The sequence below is a fragment of the Otolemur garnettii genome, unplaced genomic scaffold (genome assembly GCF_000181295.1).
Source record: "Otolemur garnettii isolate 467f Iridium unplaced genomic scaffold, OtoGar3 scaffold00063, whole genome shotgun sequence".
Taxonomy (NCBI): Eukaryota; Metazoa; Chordata; class Mammalia; order Primates; family Galagidae; genus Otolemur; species Otolemur garnettii.
The window spans coordinates 2,130,872-2,150,408 of NW_003852458.1; the positions used below are offsets into that span (position 1 = coordinate 2,130,872).

The following is a 19,537-nucleotide window of genomic DNA, read 5'->3' on the forward strand; positions in this document are numbered from 1 at the left end:
GGTTCAGGCGAGCAGGTAAAGAACACAGAGAGCGGGGAGTGGCTTCATTCTGTTTCTGCTATGAGTGCGGAGTCCTTTATCCAAAACACTTGGGACCAGAAATGTTTCTGATGTCAGACTTTCTGGATTTTGGAATATTTGTATATCCAAAGTGCGATACCTTGGGGGATGGGACCCAAATTGAAACACAGAATTCATTTACTTTTCATACTTCACCTTAATTAGCCCGAAGGTAATTTTATATAATCTTTTAAATAATTACGTGCATGTGACAAAGTCTGTGTGCACTGACCCACCAGAAAGCAAAGTGTCACTTCCTCAGCCACCTACGTGAACAGCCTGTGGCTATTTGGCATCATCATCAGGCTGCAGGTGGAAAAGACAGATCACAGCTGACAGGGGCTGGAAGGTCCTTTGTTCCCTCGGGAATGCACCTGTGGCGTGCACCTGCGTGTTGATGGCAACCACTCACATGAGGTCAGATGGGAAATTTTCCACTTCTGGCATCATTCTGGTGCTCAGAAGTTTTAGATTTAGAGGCATTTAGGGTTTCCAATTTTCAGGCAAGGGATGCTTAACCCATACCAGGTTCTTGAGAGTTTATCACAGCATGAGGAACAGAAAAATCTCATTTGACTAAAGCTCTGATCTGGTAGCATAAAGCATTTCAGAATCATAGAGGTTTTTTCTTTTGAGAAAGAGCCTCAAGCTGTCACACTGGGTAGAGTGCCATGGCAGCACAGGCTCACAGCAACCTCCAACTCTTCAGCTTAAGTGATTCTCTTGTCTCAGCCTTCCAAGTAGCTGGGACCACAGGCGCCTGCCTCAATGCTTGACTAATTTTTTGGTTGTAGCTGTCATTGTTGTTTGGCAGGCTTGGGCTGGATTTGAACCCGCAAGCTCTGGTGTATGTGGCTTGTGACTTAGGGCTGAGCCAGAATCATAGAGGTTTTAAAAGAGTCCTGGAGAGGTAATCTAACCTTCCTCTGACTGCAAGAACAGCTATTCTTGAATACTTCTTAAATGAGGAAGTTGTAAATGATGAAAATATCTGCTCAAGAAATAAAACTTATTTCACAATGCCTTTCAATCCCTAAAAACCAAGAAATAAGCTAAGACACTTACATAATAACTTACATAATACTTCTATTCAACCCATTTTCCTTTTTTATTATTGGAATTGATAATCAGTTCATCACTGTCATCTGAATAATTCTCCTAATTAAAAAAGCCATTATTAAGACATTCTTTGGCTTTTTATCTCTAGGCTTAATAAGCCTAGTACTTTAGCCTCCTCTTTCTGGTCTAATTTTCTCATCTTTTTAATAACTTTTTGGATTTTTCCCCCCAAACTTTATTCATCTTAAAATAAACCTGGTTTTGGTTAATATGCTCCAAATTGTTAACAAATAGAGTATTGACACTTCTCGTCCTCCTCCATCTCCTGGTAGCATTTCCTAGAAGGCTGTCCAAGATTAAGAAGGAGCGTTGTGAACTAATTTTTTTTCCATGTCTAATAAGATAGGGTCTGTGAAACAAGAGGTCTTTGAGGAAGAAAGAGGAGGAAGGAAGGGCCACAGAGTTTGTGGAAGGATCTAAACATTTAGGGAATAGATGCTATGCCCTTATTCTCAGTTGTGGAGCTGAAAAGTTACTGGGAGGCATCAGAGTGTGTTTCTGTACTAATGGTGCTTGTCAGAGAGGGGATGATAACAGAAACAAAGTGATTAAGGATATGGAGGGGATTGGATCCAGGTGGAGGGACTTGATTTTGGTAAAGCAGTGACAGTCAATTGAATGTGGCTGAAGAAATGCATTTTGGGTACTGATGCAGGTGTGGAGGGAAGCTGATGGTGACTACTTCTGGTATCTCTGTCAACATCCTGATTGAAAATGATGAGAAAGGTAGGGCGGAGGAGAGAATGTGGACGAAGAATTTAGGAGAATGGGAGAGTGAGGACAGTAGGCTTGTGTGGCTGGATTGCACATTTGAGGTCGGTGGTCACAAATGCACCGTGAGATCAATCAGCACAGTTCATGGGTGGTCAGGGCAGGCTTCATTTTACTTGTGGTGTTTTTAGTGTTATCATTTGAGAGATATTTCTGTTTGCCCATGGGCTCTTTGGATAACCTTTGGCTTGCTTTAAGTGTGGAGGGAATTTCCAAGCCTGTAGCTGTCTGGACCCAGCTGATAAGAGATAATAACAGAAAGAGGTGCCTGGGAGAGAGAGAAGCAGTTTTTCTGTTAGCTGGAGTGTGCTCCCTACCAGTGAAGATAAGAGGGCCAGGAGGCTGGTTTACAGTCAAGAAGTGGGAAGGAAGCGCCTTAGGCTGAATAGCCAACCCTATCTTATCCTAGACAGTGAGGCTCCATCCTATTGTTGATTCTGGGAGCAAAATGTTTTCCCTGGTTGCTGGAGGTGTTTATTCAGTCAGGCCATAGAAGCAAGTGTTTGTGCCATGGCAAGTGCACTGCACAGCAAGCTTTCCTTAACATCTTCTGTGCCACCCATTCTCCTGCACTTTCTTAGGTCTAGCTGTGTTATTTTTGCTCTTTCTATCCCACGGCTCCTTCTTTCTTCTCCAACCAGCCCCCTAACTGGAAGTCCTGGGTAGGGCCTCGCTTTTCCCCTGTGGTCTGGTTACACTTTCCCTCCTAGAAAGGTGGACCATTCTTTTGGTTGCAGCTCTCTCCCAGGCAGTAACCCTGCATTTCCAAATAGCATCTGGAGACTGACTGCCACAGGGATAAACACTCAACCTTTAAATTCAACATGTCTCAAATCAAAATATTTGCTGTCTTCTGTCTCTCCTCCTGGGTTCACTACACTGGACAATAAAGTTACCATTCTCACATCCTGAATGGGAAACTCGGGAATATTATTAATATTATTTCATACTGTTCCTTCTCCATGACATCCAATCTGCCTCCAAGTCCTGTCTATTCTACTTAAGCAGTGTCATTTTTGCCCATCCTCTCTTCTCCGTCCCCTCTGCCATTTTCCTGAGTACCTGTAGCTTTTTCCTAACGTGTCTTGCCAGCGCTACTCTCTCTGCTCTAAGGCTTTACATCACCACCTGTGCTATCATCCATGGTGTTCCACTGCCACCAAATAAATTCCAAACTCCCTTCTGTGGCACTTGTTGCCTTTCATTCGTTAGTCACCGTTTCTAGTCTTTCCAGCCTTATTCTCTATAATACGTGTATCCTCACCACGAGTGACAATGACCTCTCTGAGGATGCCCTATCCTCTTTTCTCTGTGTCTTTTCTCACCTCTTTCCCTCAATAATCTCTTCCTTCTCATAATTCGTCACCAGTTAAACATTTCCTGCCCCCTAGACACCTGTAGATGGTGTCACAACATATTGTTTCTATCAATATTTGTAATATAAATATGTAAAATGTGTAAACCATGAAAAATACAATTTGGCTTGAAAACATTTTGTATATGATTATATAGACACACACATATAATGTTTTCAAGTCAATTATGTGTTCGTTTCCATTATAAAAGAAACACTAGCACATTGAAGAAAATCTGGAAAGAGAAATATACAATCCATGGAATGAGCCACATGATACAACCACAATTAGGACATAAGTAAATTTCTTTCTTTAGACGATGCTGGTTGAAATCATCATGCCCAGCAGCCTACCACGTTTCTAGCACACTGCTGTACACATCAGAAATTACCCCATTAAAGGTGATTTTTGATTTGAACTCTTAGAGAACTCAAAGTTGTGTTCTCTTATTGGTGCTCTGTTATTCTTATTTTTATAAAAGGGCTAAATTTTTTTGTTTAAAGCAACCAGATTAAACCCATGGAATCCATAAAAGATAAATTTGGTCAAAAGCTTAAAGGCTTGACTTTCTCACTTTTCTTCAAGAAGGTATTTTTGGGCCAGGCTCAGGAGATCATGCCTATAATCCTAGTATCCTGGGAAGCTGAGGATTACTTAAGCTAAGGAGTTCAAGAATAGCCTGAACAAGAGTGAGACCCCATCTCTAGTAAAAAAAAAAAAAAACAAAAAAACCCCAAAAAAACAAACCAAAAACAACAACAACAAAAAAAACTAGCTGGGTATGGTGGTATATATCTGTAGTCCTGGCTGCTTGGGAGCCTGAGGCAGGAGGATTGCTCAAGCCCAAGAGTTTGAGGTTGCTGTGAGCTATGACACCACAGCACTTTACTGAGGGTGACAAAATGAGACTCTGTCTCAACCTCTCCCCCCCCGCTCCCAAATCCAAAATAAAGAAAAGATTTTTGGCAGTGGTATTAGTCACCTAGGGCTACTATAGCAAAGCAGCACGGGCTGAGTGGGTTAAATAACAGAAGTGTATTTCTCCCAGTTTTGGAGGCTGAAAGTCCCAGGTCAAGGTGGCAGCTGGTTTGGTTTCTCTTGAGGCCTCTCTCCTGAGCTTGCGGACAGTTGTCTGGTCACTGTGTCTTTGGAGGGTCTTTCTCTGTGCATGCCTGCATCCTTGTTGTCTCTCTTCCCACCCCCACCCCCTTTTTTTGAGACAGAGTGTCACTTGTCACCCTTGGTAGAGTGCCATGGCATTATAGCTCACAGCAACCTCAAAGTTTTGAGCTCAAGTGATCCTCTTCCCTCAGCCTCCCAAGTAGCTGGGACTATAGGCGGCTGCCATTATCCCCAACTATTTTTAGAGATGGGGGTCTCACTCTGGTTCAGGCTGGTCTCAAACCTGTGAGCTCAGGTAATCCACCTGCCTCAGCCTCCCAGAGTGCTAGGATTATAGGTATGAGCTACCAAGCCTGGTCCTCTTTCTCTTTTCCTAAGAGGACACTGCTCATATTGGATTAGGGCTTCACTCTTATGACTTCACTTAACCTTACATACCTCGTTAAATTTCCCATCCCCAAATATAGCTACATGGGGAGTTAGAGCACCAACATATAATTTATTTATTTATTTATTTTTGCAGTTTTTTGGCCAGGCCCAGGTTTAGAACCAACCACCTCCAGTATATGGGGCCAGCGCCCTCCTCCTTTGAGCCACAGGTGCTGCCCATCCAACATATAAATTTTGATGGGACAAAATTCAGTTTATAGTTGCTATGAAAACTTTTGCCTGTCCCCTTTGACACATGAAAAAATATATTGATAGGAATTTTATTTTTTTCCCATTGGTCTTCGAATAATAAAGGATTTGGAATAAGAAAATGTACAATGCCACTGATGGTTTATATGAATGCCAGATTAGGACGAACACTTCTGAATCATCTCCTGTGACTGAACATTCACGTTGAAATCTTGCTTTAGGTGTAATGGTAAAAACTGTTTTTCTCCCCATTTTCAACAAAAGGGACATCAAAAAATATCAGTTACATTAATTGAATTGGGTCATCAATCACACTGATGCTAAAGGGAGGCCAAGTGTGGGGCCTAGGGTGTGGCAGTAGAAGTCACAGCTTTTCCCAGCCAGGTCAGGGTCCCTCTGGGTGACTATCTCCCTTCCTAGTGTTAATTTTATATTGGAGTCTGTATAGAAAGCCAATCCGGTGCTGATATATAGCCTCCTTTTAGCATCGGTGTTGACATTTCCAACAGGAAGTCACATATTCTCTCCCAGGGTCACCAGCAAGTTCTGAATATGGGATATGATAAGGCATCTGTTTACTTCCACTCTGACTTCTAAAAAGTAAGCAGGAGCTGCACACAAGAGGCTTAGAGGATATACTTTGTCATCACAAATGGAGGTGTTGATTGTGGAGATTATGGAGAAGCAAAGCTGTATTCTGCTCTTCATTGGGAGTGGTATGCCAGCCAAGAATTGAGATAACAAAAGCTCTCAGAGGCAAGCCAGAAAACAAACTAAACACCCAAATGATCACTCTGGAAAAAAATACATTCTACAGATTGAATTTGGTTCTTGTGTTTGTCCATGGTTTTCAAATGTCCTCAGTTTGGAAGTTTGGTATTGGAAGAGTTCTACAAATTTGGGCTGGAGCAGTGATCAACTATTTGTCAAAGGCATTTAGGAAAGTCTATATGCACGGTATTAAAGGCCCTGATACATTTTGTACCACTATGCAATTGCTTTGTCTAACAAAGGTGCTTACAATAAAAGTAGTCAAATGCATGCACTTAGAATTGGTATGGGATATGTTATTAAATTACCCAGAGGCCTGCAAGTTTCATCTTACAGTTATTTTGGAGTCTTTTCTTAAAAATAAAATACAAATTCATTGAATGATGCAAATTTCTTCTCCAATGTTTCCTGGCAGCTCTCTTAAGAGGTGACAAGAAGTACTATACTACAGTGGTCTCTAAGCAGGCATTTGGAAAGATAAGGAAGAAAAATCAGGAATCTGGACAACCCAAAGCTTAATAACCACTTGCAATGAACTGTGAATTATCCTAGCTGTTTTCTACATGGCTGCCTGCAATATTAGCTTTGCCAGGCTACTTGTCGAATTGCTTCAAAATTATAACATCATCACTAGGCATTCCTCAGCAGAGAGTTTTCTAGGCAACAGTACTTTTTTTATTTTCTTCTTTCTTTTTATATAAACAGAAAACATGGAATCCATACTTTCCCTATAAGATAAACATGTGATTCATTTACCACGGGGCTGTCTCTAAAATAACTTTGGCTCAGGGTGTGGATAGTGTTCCACCCATTGTTGTCACAATATTCTTTAAGTAGCCACTTTCAGGGGTGGTACTGCAGAGGAGGTAGCAGCCAGGTCACATGATGGTTTTAGTCTACTCTCTTGAATGTGCGATTCCAATTACCAAAAAAAAAGTGACTCTTAATGACGGGTTCAATAATAGTGGGTGTGGAAGCACTTACAGTGCTAGGACCAGGCCAGGTTTTGTAGCAAAAAATTAAATCATCAAAATTATATATATAACATGTATATATATATGTGTGTGTCTATGTGTATGTGTGTGTGTGTATTTAAAAATAGGAATTGGGCAAGTAGAAATGACTCACTGTATTTTCTAATTTCACTCAAGACCTGGCTCCATGTGCCCTTTTTGTCTGCTGGGGCAGGAGGTGAGACAGAGGTTGTGGAGAATGTGGAATCTGGTGAGTTCTCCACAAGTCAGTCTTCTGAAAATCTATAGCCTGTGTTCCACAAAGTTTCACTGTGACATGAAACTAAACTTACTTAATGCTGACTTTGACAGACCATTGAATCCTGAAGCCAAATGCTCTTTGACTTCACTACCAATATCAGTGGGTGCTTGGCCAAGGAAGGCTAGTTAAAACTAGCCCTCTTGCAATGACTTACAGATGAGGTATTTATCCTGTTATTCTTCATCACAAAAATAACATGGGAAGTAAAAAAATTTGGATAAGAAGTCACAGTCCTGGACATGATAATTGGGTTCCAAGTACCATCTCTAAGTTTATGTCCCCAATTTGGGGAAAGTTCTAAAATCTTTGCGGATGAGAAGTTACTAGCTCTAAGAATTCCTGTTGAATTCCCACTTGTCCTTCAGAACTGTGCAGGGAACTCTGCTCTAAAGTACTTTTGGGTGTGGGGGGGTAATTCACTCTTTTCCTAAATTGTATATTCTTCCTTTCTGTATTCATTGTGCCCTGTACTATGTACATTGGAGAACTCAACCTACTTATAACCCACTGAGTAGCAGTGAAAAACTAGGTTCATTTCACAAAATGTAGGTATCTAGCTGTTTATACTAGCTTGGCTTAATTTCCCCAATTGGAATTAAGAATAAACAGTGAACAGTCAATGGAAAAGGTACAAGAAAAGGTAGCAACAGGAAAGCCTGAATGAGGTGAAGGCATGAGGATCAAATGTAGAATAAAGAGACAAGTTTTGGAGAACAAATGGTAGAAACTATGAAAATTTTCCACAAAAGAAAGGGAAATAAAAGAGAACCAATAATACCTAATCAGAAAAATGTCATTTGTTGCTAGATTTCTCATTTCATAATAGGGAATGGATAATTTAACTAGAGAAGAGAGGCTTCAGTTCTATTGCCTCTGAAATTTTTCATTTTAAATGCTATTTCCTAAATATAGTATATTTTACTCTCATGAACTGTTTAGCCCCTGGATATGTCAAAATAAATTGTCCTTAGAGTCTCCCATTAGAAGGTAAACTCTATGAGGCAGGAACTTTGTCTTGTTTACTGCTTTTTTTCTCATCCTTGAAACAGTGCCTGTCACTGTATTATTTCTAGATGAACTTTATCCCAAGCGGAACTGATCCAGAGGACAGCGTCTAGAGTGTTAACTGATACAGTGATGAAATTGCTTCCATAGGCGGACCTTAGGTTTGTGTTTTAGTAATGACCCACTGCAGAAGCTGGGCTGGGTAGTGCATTTGAAATGTTTTGATGATGTCTTAGTCAAAAGGTTGGATTTTTGAGGTCATGTTTGGAGGCAGAAATGTCATTGTCTCATTTTGGAGATGATTCACTTTCAGGAGGCCAGGACAGTTGTCTAGGATCAGTAGAATAGACCATTTCTTCTTTATTTTTCAACTAATACCTTTTACTCACTCCTCAAATAGGGAACCAGTCATCCATGAGTATTTGTTTGATCTCTAAGTAATGGGTCTTCAGGCTTCAGGTTCTTGAATGCCCGTGGATTTGCCAATGTACCAAATCACCAAGGGATTTAGTTTCTCGCCAGTCGAGCTAGTGCTAAGCAGAACTGTGAAATGTTCCTTGGAAAGTTTTCTGCTCTTACATTTGTCACCCTTCATGATGAGGCTCATGTCAGGCATTGCCTTAAAAGGGTCCCTGCTCATCAGTGTTAAAGATGTCATCATCTTTGAAGCCTCTGGCAAAGTCCAGGAGCTTTTTGATGAACTCTTTCACAACTTCTACTGGAACTTCATTGAATTCCCCACATAACACTTTCTGGGAGATATTGAGTCATAGTTTAAATTTCTTAAGCCAACCACTACATGCTTGGAAATCTGTCACCTCAAATTCCCGTGTGAAGTTTTTAGCAACTTCTTGGATCATCACCCTGAAAATTTGGGCAATAACTGTCCTCTTTTTTGTTTAATTCAGCTTCATGTGGCTTTCCTGACTAATGAAGGGAAGTGTTCTTCTGTCTCAACTGCAGCTCTCCACTTCCCTTACCATATCTCTTCAAGTACACATGTTTACATTTTTGGATGTTGTTAACTGTGGTTTTGCTAACACCAAAATGTTCTGCCATCTTTCTTTGGCTGATGCTTTCCAGAAAATGCAGAAGATCAACTTTTTCCTTCACTGTCAGCACTTTGAGTTCTTTCCTTTGGGTCATCATGTCTTGGTTAACTGTACAATTTTTCAGTAATTGTAGGATGTACCTGACATTCAGACCAGTTCTTCATGTTGAAAAACTCTCCCTCAACATGTGATAAACAATAGGACTTTAGGTGTAACCCAACAAGTGATAATAAAACATGAAAAAAGAACTTATGCTCATGAAAAAATTATACAACTAAGGGGAAAAGCCCACACCTTCTATCCCTTGGTGTAGAGTAGACTCAACTGGTCAAGTTATGGAGGATAAATTAATATTGTGTGTCACAGTCCCAGTGATCAAGATACAAGTTATAGAGATGGTCAACATATAGAAGTCAGTTTTCTATTGCGTACATATGAGGCACGTCCAGTTTGTGAAAAGTGGGTCAACTTAAGGTTCTGGTCAGTGTAGGGAGATGTCAACTATGGGGTTTCTACTATATTTGTAACTGACTGATAATGAAGATACCCAGACTTGTGGGCTACAGTTAAGTAGCACTTGAAAGAAATTTTATAGCTTTAAAATGCCTATATTATAAAAGAGGAAAGGCACTCAAATTCATTATTTATCAAGGAGATGAAATCTAAAACCACAGTGAGATAAATTTCACACTTACCAGAATATATAAAAGAAAAGGACAATATCAAGTGTTGGTGAAGACGGGGAGCAACTTGGGTTCCAAAACACTGTGGGTATAAAATCTGACTTGGTATAGCCACTTTGGCAAACTGGAAGTATCCATTCAAACTTGTGGTATAGTAAATGCCTGCAATGATTAATTTCTTACCCTCTGCTTTGACTTGACCAAACACTAATCAGACTTCTCTCCTTCCCACAGACCTCTAAATTTTGACTCGCCTCCCTTAATCAAGCATTAACATACTAAGGTGAAGGCTATACTCCCTTAACTGCACGTCCTGAGAATCAGTTGACCACAGAGTAAAACATTTCCTGTTGAAGCATCCTGATTTTGCTGCCTGCTCACCCACATCTTCCCTCATCAAGGTACTGCTAGTCCTTTTCCCTTCACAAGAAAGAAAATCTTCTTCCTGTTTGATTTTGGCCACTTGTGGATATCTGAGATTGGAGCATTTTCCCCATTGCAATGGTCTTTTTGAATGAAGTCTCTCCTTTTCTAAGTCCATTTTTTCCTATTTCACATCAAGTAATGGGATACCCTATAGAAATGAGAATAAATGAACCACAACTATATTCAACAACATGAATGAATCTCAAAGTTATAATGTTGAGCAATAAAAGGAAGACCTAAGTGGCTATATTCCCCATAATTTTATTTACATGAAGTTCAAAAACAGGATAACAATCTATGTTGTTATAAATCAGTCAAGTGGCTCCCTTTAGGTGTAATTGCTAGAGGGGCACAAAGGGAGGCTGTGAGGGCACTGATCTGTTTCTTGATCCAGGCTATAGGGAATATGTTCAATTTATGAAGAATCATCCAGTGAAAGATGTAAAATGTGGGAAATTTTCTGAGTTTTACTTAAGTAAAAAATTCACTTTAAACTTGAATCACTTAGAATCACAATTTATTTTTCTTAAATTTGTGTGAAGCAACATGAAGGGCCTTAATGCTAGTGAATGAATATACGTTGTGCATGACTGATCTATGGGTCTTAGATCACCCTATGATCTTAAAGGGTGATGGAATCAGAGAATAAAACATTAGCTAACAGATAGATGCGTTCATTACCACTTAAGGAACCAAATTCCATTTTCTACCAAACATCATCTAACATATATTTAAAATGAAAATATTGATATTTGCAATAATCGTAGGTTTTTAATGTTCTGTGGGAGAAGAAAATGTACTTGGTATAAGGAAGCTTGTCATTATCAGGAAGATAAAACAAAAAAATTCATGACAGACTATGACAGCACACAATATGTGTATTTAACTTAAATGAGAACTTCTTCTTACTCGGCTAATTCTCTGCTTTTTTTATTTAATGGTCATAAGAATGTAAATATCCTTTAAACTTTGTTTTCTTATCTTGTACAGTGACAAAGAAATAAAAACTAACTCAGTTACATTTTCAAGAGACCTGTCATAACAATGGTTTTATTCCTTATCTTCTCATGAAATATTGTTTTAAATTACAACTTAAGGTTTTAGCTACGATTTTAACCAAGGCTTTGTGAAATGTATAAGGTTTATAATTTCCCATTCCAACACTTTCCAGTGGAAGGATCAGGTATAATTAAATAATAAGTAACAGTACAATAAATTTAATTACAAACTGTAATAAATACCATGAAGAAAAGTACACAGTACTGCAGGAATATATACTTGGGAATTGAGTTTGTTTATGAAAAATTATTTGGGCTCGATGTGAAGATTGGAATGTAAAGCAGGGAAAATGTGGGCTGGAAGACCACTCTCAGGAGGCTCCTGTGTAGCGTGGGAAGAGGTGATGATAACTTATGAAAGGGTTTGGCATAGAAGGTAGGGAGAGTAAGAGAATTAGAGGCATTTGGGAGATAAGAATTCCCATTTTATACAGCTCACACAATAGCTGTATAAAACTATCTGTGGGTTCTGGAATGTGCCAGCATGGTCTTGCTTTGTTGCTGAGTTTCTTTCCTGGATCATCTCTTGTTTAACGTCCCATCTAGATCTGGCTACATCTCACCCATGCTTCGGAATTCTGCACTGCCGTCCTCCTGTGGCCCCCTGCCTTCACCACTGTTACTGCACTTGTAACACTTCTTTTCTGCCAGCCATCTGCTTACTAGTGGTCCCCCTGCTAGACTGTGTACTGGAGGGCACTCACTGTTTATCTATTTTGTTTCTGAATCTCCAGGGCTAGAGCCATGAATGGAACAGAGTGCTGAGTGTATAACAGATACTTTCTGCCATCTAAGTGATGACACAAGCTGTTCTTTCACTTTAAGCAATGTTCATTTTTCAGAGATGAAGAGGATACTATCAAAAAATGGGGAAAGCAACACTGATGATGACAGGGAATTAATGGACAAAGAACACCAAAGTGACTGGCCAGTATCTGTAAAAGTGAGTCTTGTGTTGATATGACTGGCCACTGTCATCGCAATCCCTTCTCCTCCCTCAGCGATCTCCAACATTCATGGCTACTTCCAAAGAAGAGAAATATCTAGCCTTCTTCCTGCCCTCAAGGGCTCTCAGGAGAGTGGTATAAGCCCCCCTACCTGGCAACTTAGAAGTAATTTCAGCTAACTCTCTTTATTCTCACATCTTGATCTGAAGGCTTTAATCTTTTGACCTGAAAATGTTTTATTAATAAAAAGTAGAGTAAATTCTTTCCTTGGAAAAGGTAGTATGTCAGATGGCTGAAGAAATTTGGAGTGAACCTGGAAGAAATCTGACGAGTGTGAAGCTCAATATATATCCAAAGAAACTAAACCAACACAGAGGTTAAACTGTGGACTACTTTGTTAACTCAGAGTCTGGCATTTTCTCCCAAATGAAAAAGAAGGAAAGTATCACAAGAATGAAAAAACAAACATCACGTGTACCCAGTACTAAATTGGAATGAATAGATTAGCACCTACATGATCACATGAGAGAAAAACTTAATGAAATTTAAGTGAAGGGGGAGGAACCAAAGGGTTTATAGCACAGTACCCGAGTGTGGGACACACCTACAAATGGGGCTTTCAACTTACAAATGCAAACTATGGAATCTGTTTGTACCCCCACATTAATCTGAAAGTTTTAAAAAAGGAGTTTTAAGTTGACTATTGACTTAAATACTTCCTTTAATATATCTGTATGATCATTTTTTATTTAGTGTACCCAAGCTTGAGAGGCTAGGTTTTTCTTTTTTCTTACCTTAAATTTTGGTATAATACCACGAAGTGGATGGTAAGGTCAGAGTTATGCCCTATGGGTCTAAGTAGCTGAGCTTTCAGCTACTCCAATTTGTAGTGGCTCTAGCCATGGGCTGTTTGTGTCTCTGCAGTTAGATTGTAATGGGAGAGCTGGACTTATTATTATTATTTTTGGCTACTATTTACAGAGCATCAACTGTGGGGGTAGGCTCTGTTTTAACTAGGTTCACATATAATTTTTTTTACTCATTACAACAAAGCTGTGAGAAGGCTGTGGGTTATCATCTCAGTTTTACTGGCTATGAAACTGAGCCTTGAGGAGGTTGACTAATTTGCCAGCATTATATACTCAGCCAGTAAATAGTGGAGCTTGGCTATGACCCAGACATTACTGACTTCAAAGTAAGGCAGTTCTTCTAACCCTTATCTCTGCCTTCCAAGGTGCCTTCCAGTTTCAGATCTGGGAAGAGATGAGTGGGAGTACCAAACTGCATGCATACATATGCTAGGTGACAAAAAAGTGTATACACATTTTAAGAAAGGACAATATTATATTAAACTGTAGTACTCAATACTATGTATATACCAATAACAAAAGATGAATACAATCACATTGAGCATCTCTTGTAATTGCAGAAGTGTTTCTTGAGTATAGAGTTTATAAATACTTCAGACTTAGGGTACACTAATTGGGTAAAAAACTTTTCTTTCTTTTAATAGATTACCCTTACTTAGCTTGTTGTAATTTTTTACTTTATAAACTTAGAAAAATTGTAAACTTTTAGACTCTTTTGTAGTAACACTTAGCTTAAAACACAAACATGTTGTACACAGTTATACAAAGATAGTTTCTTTCTTCATATTCTTATTATATAAGCTTAAATATTTTTATTTTCTTTTTCACTTTTTAACCTTTTTTGTTAAAAACAAGGGCACAAACACACACAACAGCCTAAACCAACACAGGATCAGGATCACCAAAATATGAGATGATGGGAATTTTTTAGCTCCAATATAATCTCATGAGGCTACTGAGATATATGCTGTCTGTTGTTGACAGAAATGCCTTTATGCAAAGTATGACTGTACCTTTATTCTGTTTTAATTGTGTATAGGATCTGTACTGATGTCTCCCTTTTTGATCTTAACATTACTAATTTGTGTCTCCTTTGCTTTAGTTAAGTTTTTCCAAGAGTTTAACTTCATTATTCTTTCAAAGAATCAATTTTAACTCTTCTGATTCTATTTCTATGTTTGGTTTCTGTTTCATTAGTTTCTGCTTCTGTTTTCATTAGTTCTTCCTTTTGTTTTTGAGGGGTTTAATTTGCTTTCATTTTACTAATTTCCTAAGATGGATCGAATTTTTGATTGTCAGCCTTTATTCTTGCCTAATGTATACATTTAAGGTTAGAGATTTTTCTCTGAAAGCATGAGTTTAGTTGTATTACACACATATATTCATTAAGTTTAAAACATGTTCTAATTTCCATTGTGATCTCTTCTTTGACCCAGGGATTATTTAGAGTTACATTTTGTATTTTACAAACATATGAGGATTTTCTAGTTTTTTTTTTTATTATCCATTGAACTGTGGTTATATGAGCTATATGATGTCACTTTGAAATTGGCTGAGATTTGCTTTATGGCCCAACAATTAAAAAAAAATTTCTGCATGCATTTGAAAAGAATGTTTGGTCTGCAATTGTTTGGTATCTAAATACATATATTTTTAACTAGGCTGTTCAAATATTCTATATCACAAATAGGCAACCTTCAGAATGGGAAAATATATTTGTATATTACAAATTGGACTAAGCCTTGATAACTAGCATCTACAGAGAATTCAATTTAATCAACAACAACAACAAAGAAAAGGTAACAATCCCATAGATCACTGGGCAAGAGAGAGAGATGAATTGAACCTTCTTTAAGGAAGACAGATGAATGGCTAACATATGAAAAAATGCTCATTGTCCCTAATCATCAGAGAAATGTAAATCAAAACCACCCCGAGATATCACCTACCCCCAGTAAGATTAGCCCACATCACAAAGTCCCAAAGCTGTAGATGCTGGCATGGATGAGGAGAAAGGGGAACACTCTTACACTTTTGGTGGGACTGCAAGTTAATACAGCCTCTTTGGAAAGAAGTATGGAGAATCCTCAAAGATCTCAAATTAGATCCTCCATTATTATCATAAGGACATTTTCACTAGATTGCTTATCACGGCTCAATTTGCAATTTACTAAGACATGGAAACAACCTAAATGTCCATCAACTCAGGAATGGATTAACAAATTGTGGTACATTCACACCATGGAATACTATTCAGCTATAAAAAGATGGTGACTTGACATCTTTTGGAATATCCTGTATGGAGTTGAACACATTCTTCTTAGTAAAGTATCACAAGAATGGAAAAGCAATTATCCAGTGTACTCAATACTAATATGAAGCCAGTAGAGGATCTGATGCATGCCCATAGAGGTGAAAAACTCATCTGAAGTTGAGGGAAGGGGTAGTGAGGGAGGGTAAAGGGTTGGGGTGCTCTCACTGAATGGGCACAGGTGGGGGTGTCTGGCACAACTTTTGTGTATGAGACATAACCACAAGAGAGACTCTACCTAACAGAATCATATTTTGATCTGATTGTACCTTCACATTAATCTGAAATAAATTTACTTAAACAAACAAACAAAAATATTCTATATCATAATTTTTTTGCTCATTCTATCAGTTATATAGAAATGTTTTTAAATATTCTATCATGAATATGCATGTACCTGTTTTGTCTTGTAAATGTTTTATGAGGTAAAGTACAAATTTGGAATTACTATTTGTTAAATTAAGCTTGCTTCCCATAATCTCCTTTTGGCCTTAAAGTACCATATCTTGCTATTTATTATGCACTTCCATGTATCATACACAACCACATTTTTTTGCCAAACTTCTAGGAAAATACCCTTCGAGAAAGTGGCCAGCTCTCAACTGGGAGAAACACATCTGTGAAGAGCTAATGCTCCCCTGGTAAATAGGTAGATCACACTGCCCTCCCACAGTGAATTGCTCTATGAAGGCTGTCCTTTCCCTCTCTCCTGGGAGCCCCTTTCTCCTTGCCACTTGGGGGCTATGGCTAAGATGGCCATGAATATGGTCAGCAAGACAGGAGCTTCTGAGATCACTCAGCCAATGAGGAGTCAGGTGCATCCCTGGGGCCTATGTGGGGTCCCCAGTCTCCTCTGCATGACCAGGGCTTGGGTCTTCACCCTCATACTTCATGGCTGTGGCCCACCTCACCATCCCTACCACCAGCCCCCTTTCCTGATCATGGTGCTTGGTGGAGGCCACTGCAGGCCACTTACCCCAGATCCTGGATCCTTCTATTCCTGGCAGGCCCAGGTGAGAGGGTCTGGCAGTTTTAGGCTGGGCTCCATTGCTCCTGAGCCATACTACCCATGTATCATGCATACCCGTCATGTGTCCTCATGTGGCAGCGAGCTTCCCACAAAGCAAGCAACCCAGGGGAGAGAGATCAAGGAGGAAGCCACAACATATTCCGTGGCCTAGTCTCATACTTTCACTGCTCCCATGTTATGCTCATTAGAAGTGTCTCAATAAATACAACCCATTTTTAAGAGGAGGGCACTGGACTTGACTTTTGTAGGGAGAATTATCAATACATTTTGGGGTCTATTTTAAAACCACCAAAATTAGTATTTGCATGGTATATTTTTTCCATTCTTTTACTTCCAGACTATTTCTTTATATTTTAGGTTTAGTAATAAATAATTTCCATATATTTTATGCCAGTCTGTCAATCTTTGTATTTTAACTGGATTTAGTCCAGTTTGTATTTAGTCCATTTTCATGTAATGTAATTATTGATAAACTTGAGTTTAAATCTACTATGTTGTTGCTTGAGTTCTCTTCTTCCTACCAGTGTTTTTTTTTTTTTTTTTCTCTAGTTTCTCACATTTTGGATTGAGATGATTGGGGGCTGGATTTCAGTCTCTGAGAGGGCTGTTCACCCTGATTGACCATGATTTCCAAGGAGTGCCAGTTACTCATCCCTACTCCTGTGAGCTTCTGAGAATTCTGCTCAGCTGTGGGCTTCTCCACACCCTCTTTCAGAACCAGCATGTACTTTGGGGAAGAGGGGCCCTACACTGGGGTGACTCCTGTGATTTCTTTTTATTTCCAGATTTTGGCTCTATAATTCTTCATTATCTTGTTGGTTCTCTAAATCTTTCAGGCAGAATCCTTGTAAAAGCCACCTTCTAGTTTGTTTGGGAAAGTTATCCTGAATCTCCCAGTTTGCCTTCAATGGAAGTGCAGCTTTATGGCATTTAATTTTCACAAATGGTGGAATAAAAATTGCTAGGCCATGTGGTTCTGCTTGGTCTTGTCCAAGTGCACCTTTATGAGTCGACTGCCATCCAGCTTCATGCAGACTTTCTTGCCTACAATTTTACTCTGGAAGACCAAGTCCTCAAGGATCAGATCATGCACAGCTGTCAGAATGTGGCTCCTGGGATGCTTTTGTTTATTTTTTGTATAGCTTTTTCAAGTTGGCTTAGGGAGAATCCTACTCTGGACAATGAAGACCACGTGCTTCCCACTGAACTTTTTCTCCAATTCGTGTACTAGCTGGACTTGAATTTTCTGGAAAGATATCAGTTGAGGAATGGGAACAAAGATTATGATAGCTTTCTGATCACCACCAACTTCAATTTCCTTGGCTGCCATTACATTCAGTTCCCAGAAGTGAGCCTTGAGGTCTGAGTTCATCTCCAGCCCCAGCAGGGCCTGGGAAATGCCTGACTTGAACCCATATGTCTTCTGTCTTCTTGTCTTTGGGTTTCACGATCTTGACGCTGGAGCTGAACATGGTCTTCTCCTTGCAGAGAGCTGGCTGAAAAGAGTCTGCCAGAATTTTGATTGCAGTTACACTGAATTGATATATCAAACTGGAAGGAACTGATATCTTAACAATATTGAGTTTTCCTATCCACGAATGTGAAATTTCTCTTTATTTAGATTTGATTTCTATCATTACTTTTGTACTATTCTTCATTTATGGCTTGTACATATTTTGTTAGATTAGTACCTAAACACTTCATTTCTTCACCATTAATATAAATATCTTTGTGTTTTAAATTTCAAGTTCCAATTATTCATTGATAGTATGTAGGAAATCAACTGACATTTGTATGTTAACCCTGTTTCCTGCAACTTCACTGTAATTGTTTATTAGTTTCAGAAGTTTTTTGTTGTGTCTTTGGGATTTTCTACATAGACAATTCAGTCATCTGTGAATAGTCATCTGTGTATTTTGTTTCTTTTCGATTTATATACTTTTCTTCACTTATTGCATCAGTTAGGGCTTCCAATATGACATAATATGAATGGTAAAAGAACTTGCTAGGAATTCAGTGGGAAAACATCTACTTTCTCACTACTAAGTATAATATTAGGCATCAGTTTTTGTCTCAGCCAATAGGGAAGGATGACTTTTGGAGGCAGAGGTTTCACAGGGCTCTCGTTCCATATAAGAATGGTCATGCACAGTAAACATCTCTTTTCTTCCATGAATCCCTTCTAATACTTTTCTGCCATAGAAATGCAAAGATAAACAGAGTAAAATCCCAATACAATAAGATCGTATGGTGAAGTTTGGGCATTTGAAGCATGGGCTAGGGTTTGTTGAGTAGGATAAGACATGTCTCTATATATTTAAAGTGAAAGAGAGAGTATTTTAGACTTTATAACAGTACTTACAAAGTGGTTTTTAAGACTTTATTCTTGGCTACTTCTTAGAGGAACCTAAAGGGTCACTGATATTTTTACTTTCTTTAGATTTGTACTGCTGCCATAAATTTTGCTGAGTAGATTCTCTTCTAACCCTTTTATAGGGTTTCAAGGAAAGACCAAACAGATTCTTGGTATGAGGGCTGTCCTGGAATAAATTGTTGCTATCAGAGGGGTAAAAGATAGCCACATCCAGGGAAAAGGGGCAGAATGTGGTTATAGAGGCTAGAGAAAAAGAGTACTCTAAAAGAGCCCAAGTTTTAAAATTGAAAAAACTCCATATAGCTCCTCTTAAGTTAAGAAAGTTTTCACATGCTTGTAATCATTTGTTTTTCTAAACCAATTTTTAAATGAATTAACCAGGGTCCTAAGGTCAGTTTCTGGCTAAAGAAGATCAGTACTTGTTAGAAATAATTTTGTTTTGTTTATTTTTTGAGTGAAGAACTAAGAGTTCTTCACATCTTGAAAACTGTCAGGGGAAAAAAATCCCAGTGAGGGAAAAAATGCAAAAAGAAAATATTGGAATAGAGTCTTTCCATAAATTGAATGTGTTTGCATTTGTTGAAGTTCATGAGATTTTACAGAGTGACAGATAATTTAGAACTGTTTGTTCTAAGAAGAGAGGAGGTTGTAAGATGTCCTCAAAATAATT

The 19,537-nt window shown here is 38.7% G+C and overlaps 1 pseudogene; it reads right to left on the bottom strand.

The window, feature by feature from the left end:
* Positions 1 to 17,454: 17,454 nt before the first annotated feature.
* LOC100956393 lies at positions 17,455 to 17,965 on the bottom strand (annotated as a pseudogene).
* Between the last annotated feature and the right edge of the window lie 1,572 nt (positions 17,966 to 19,537).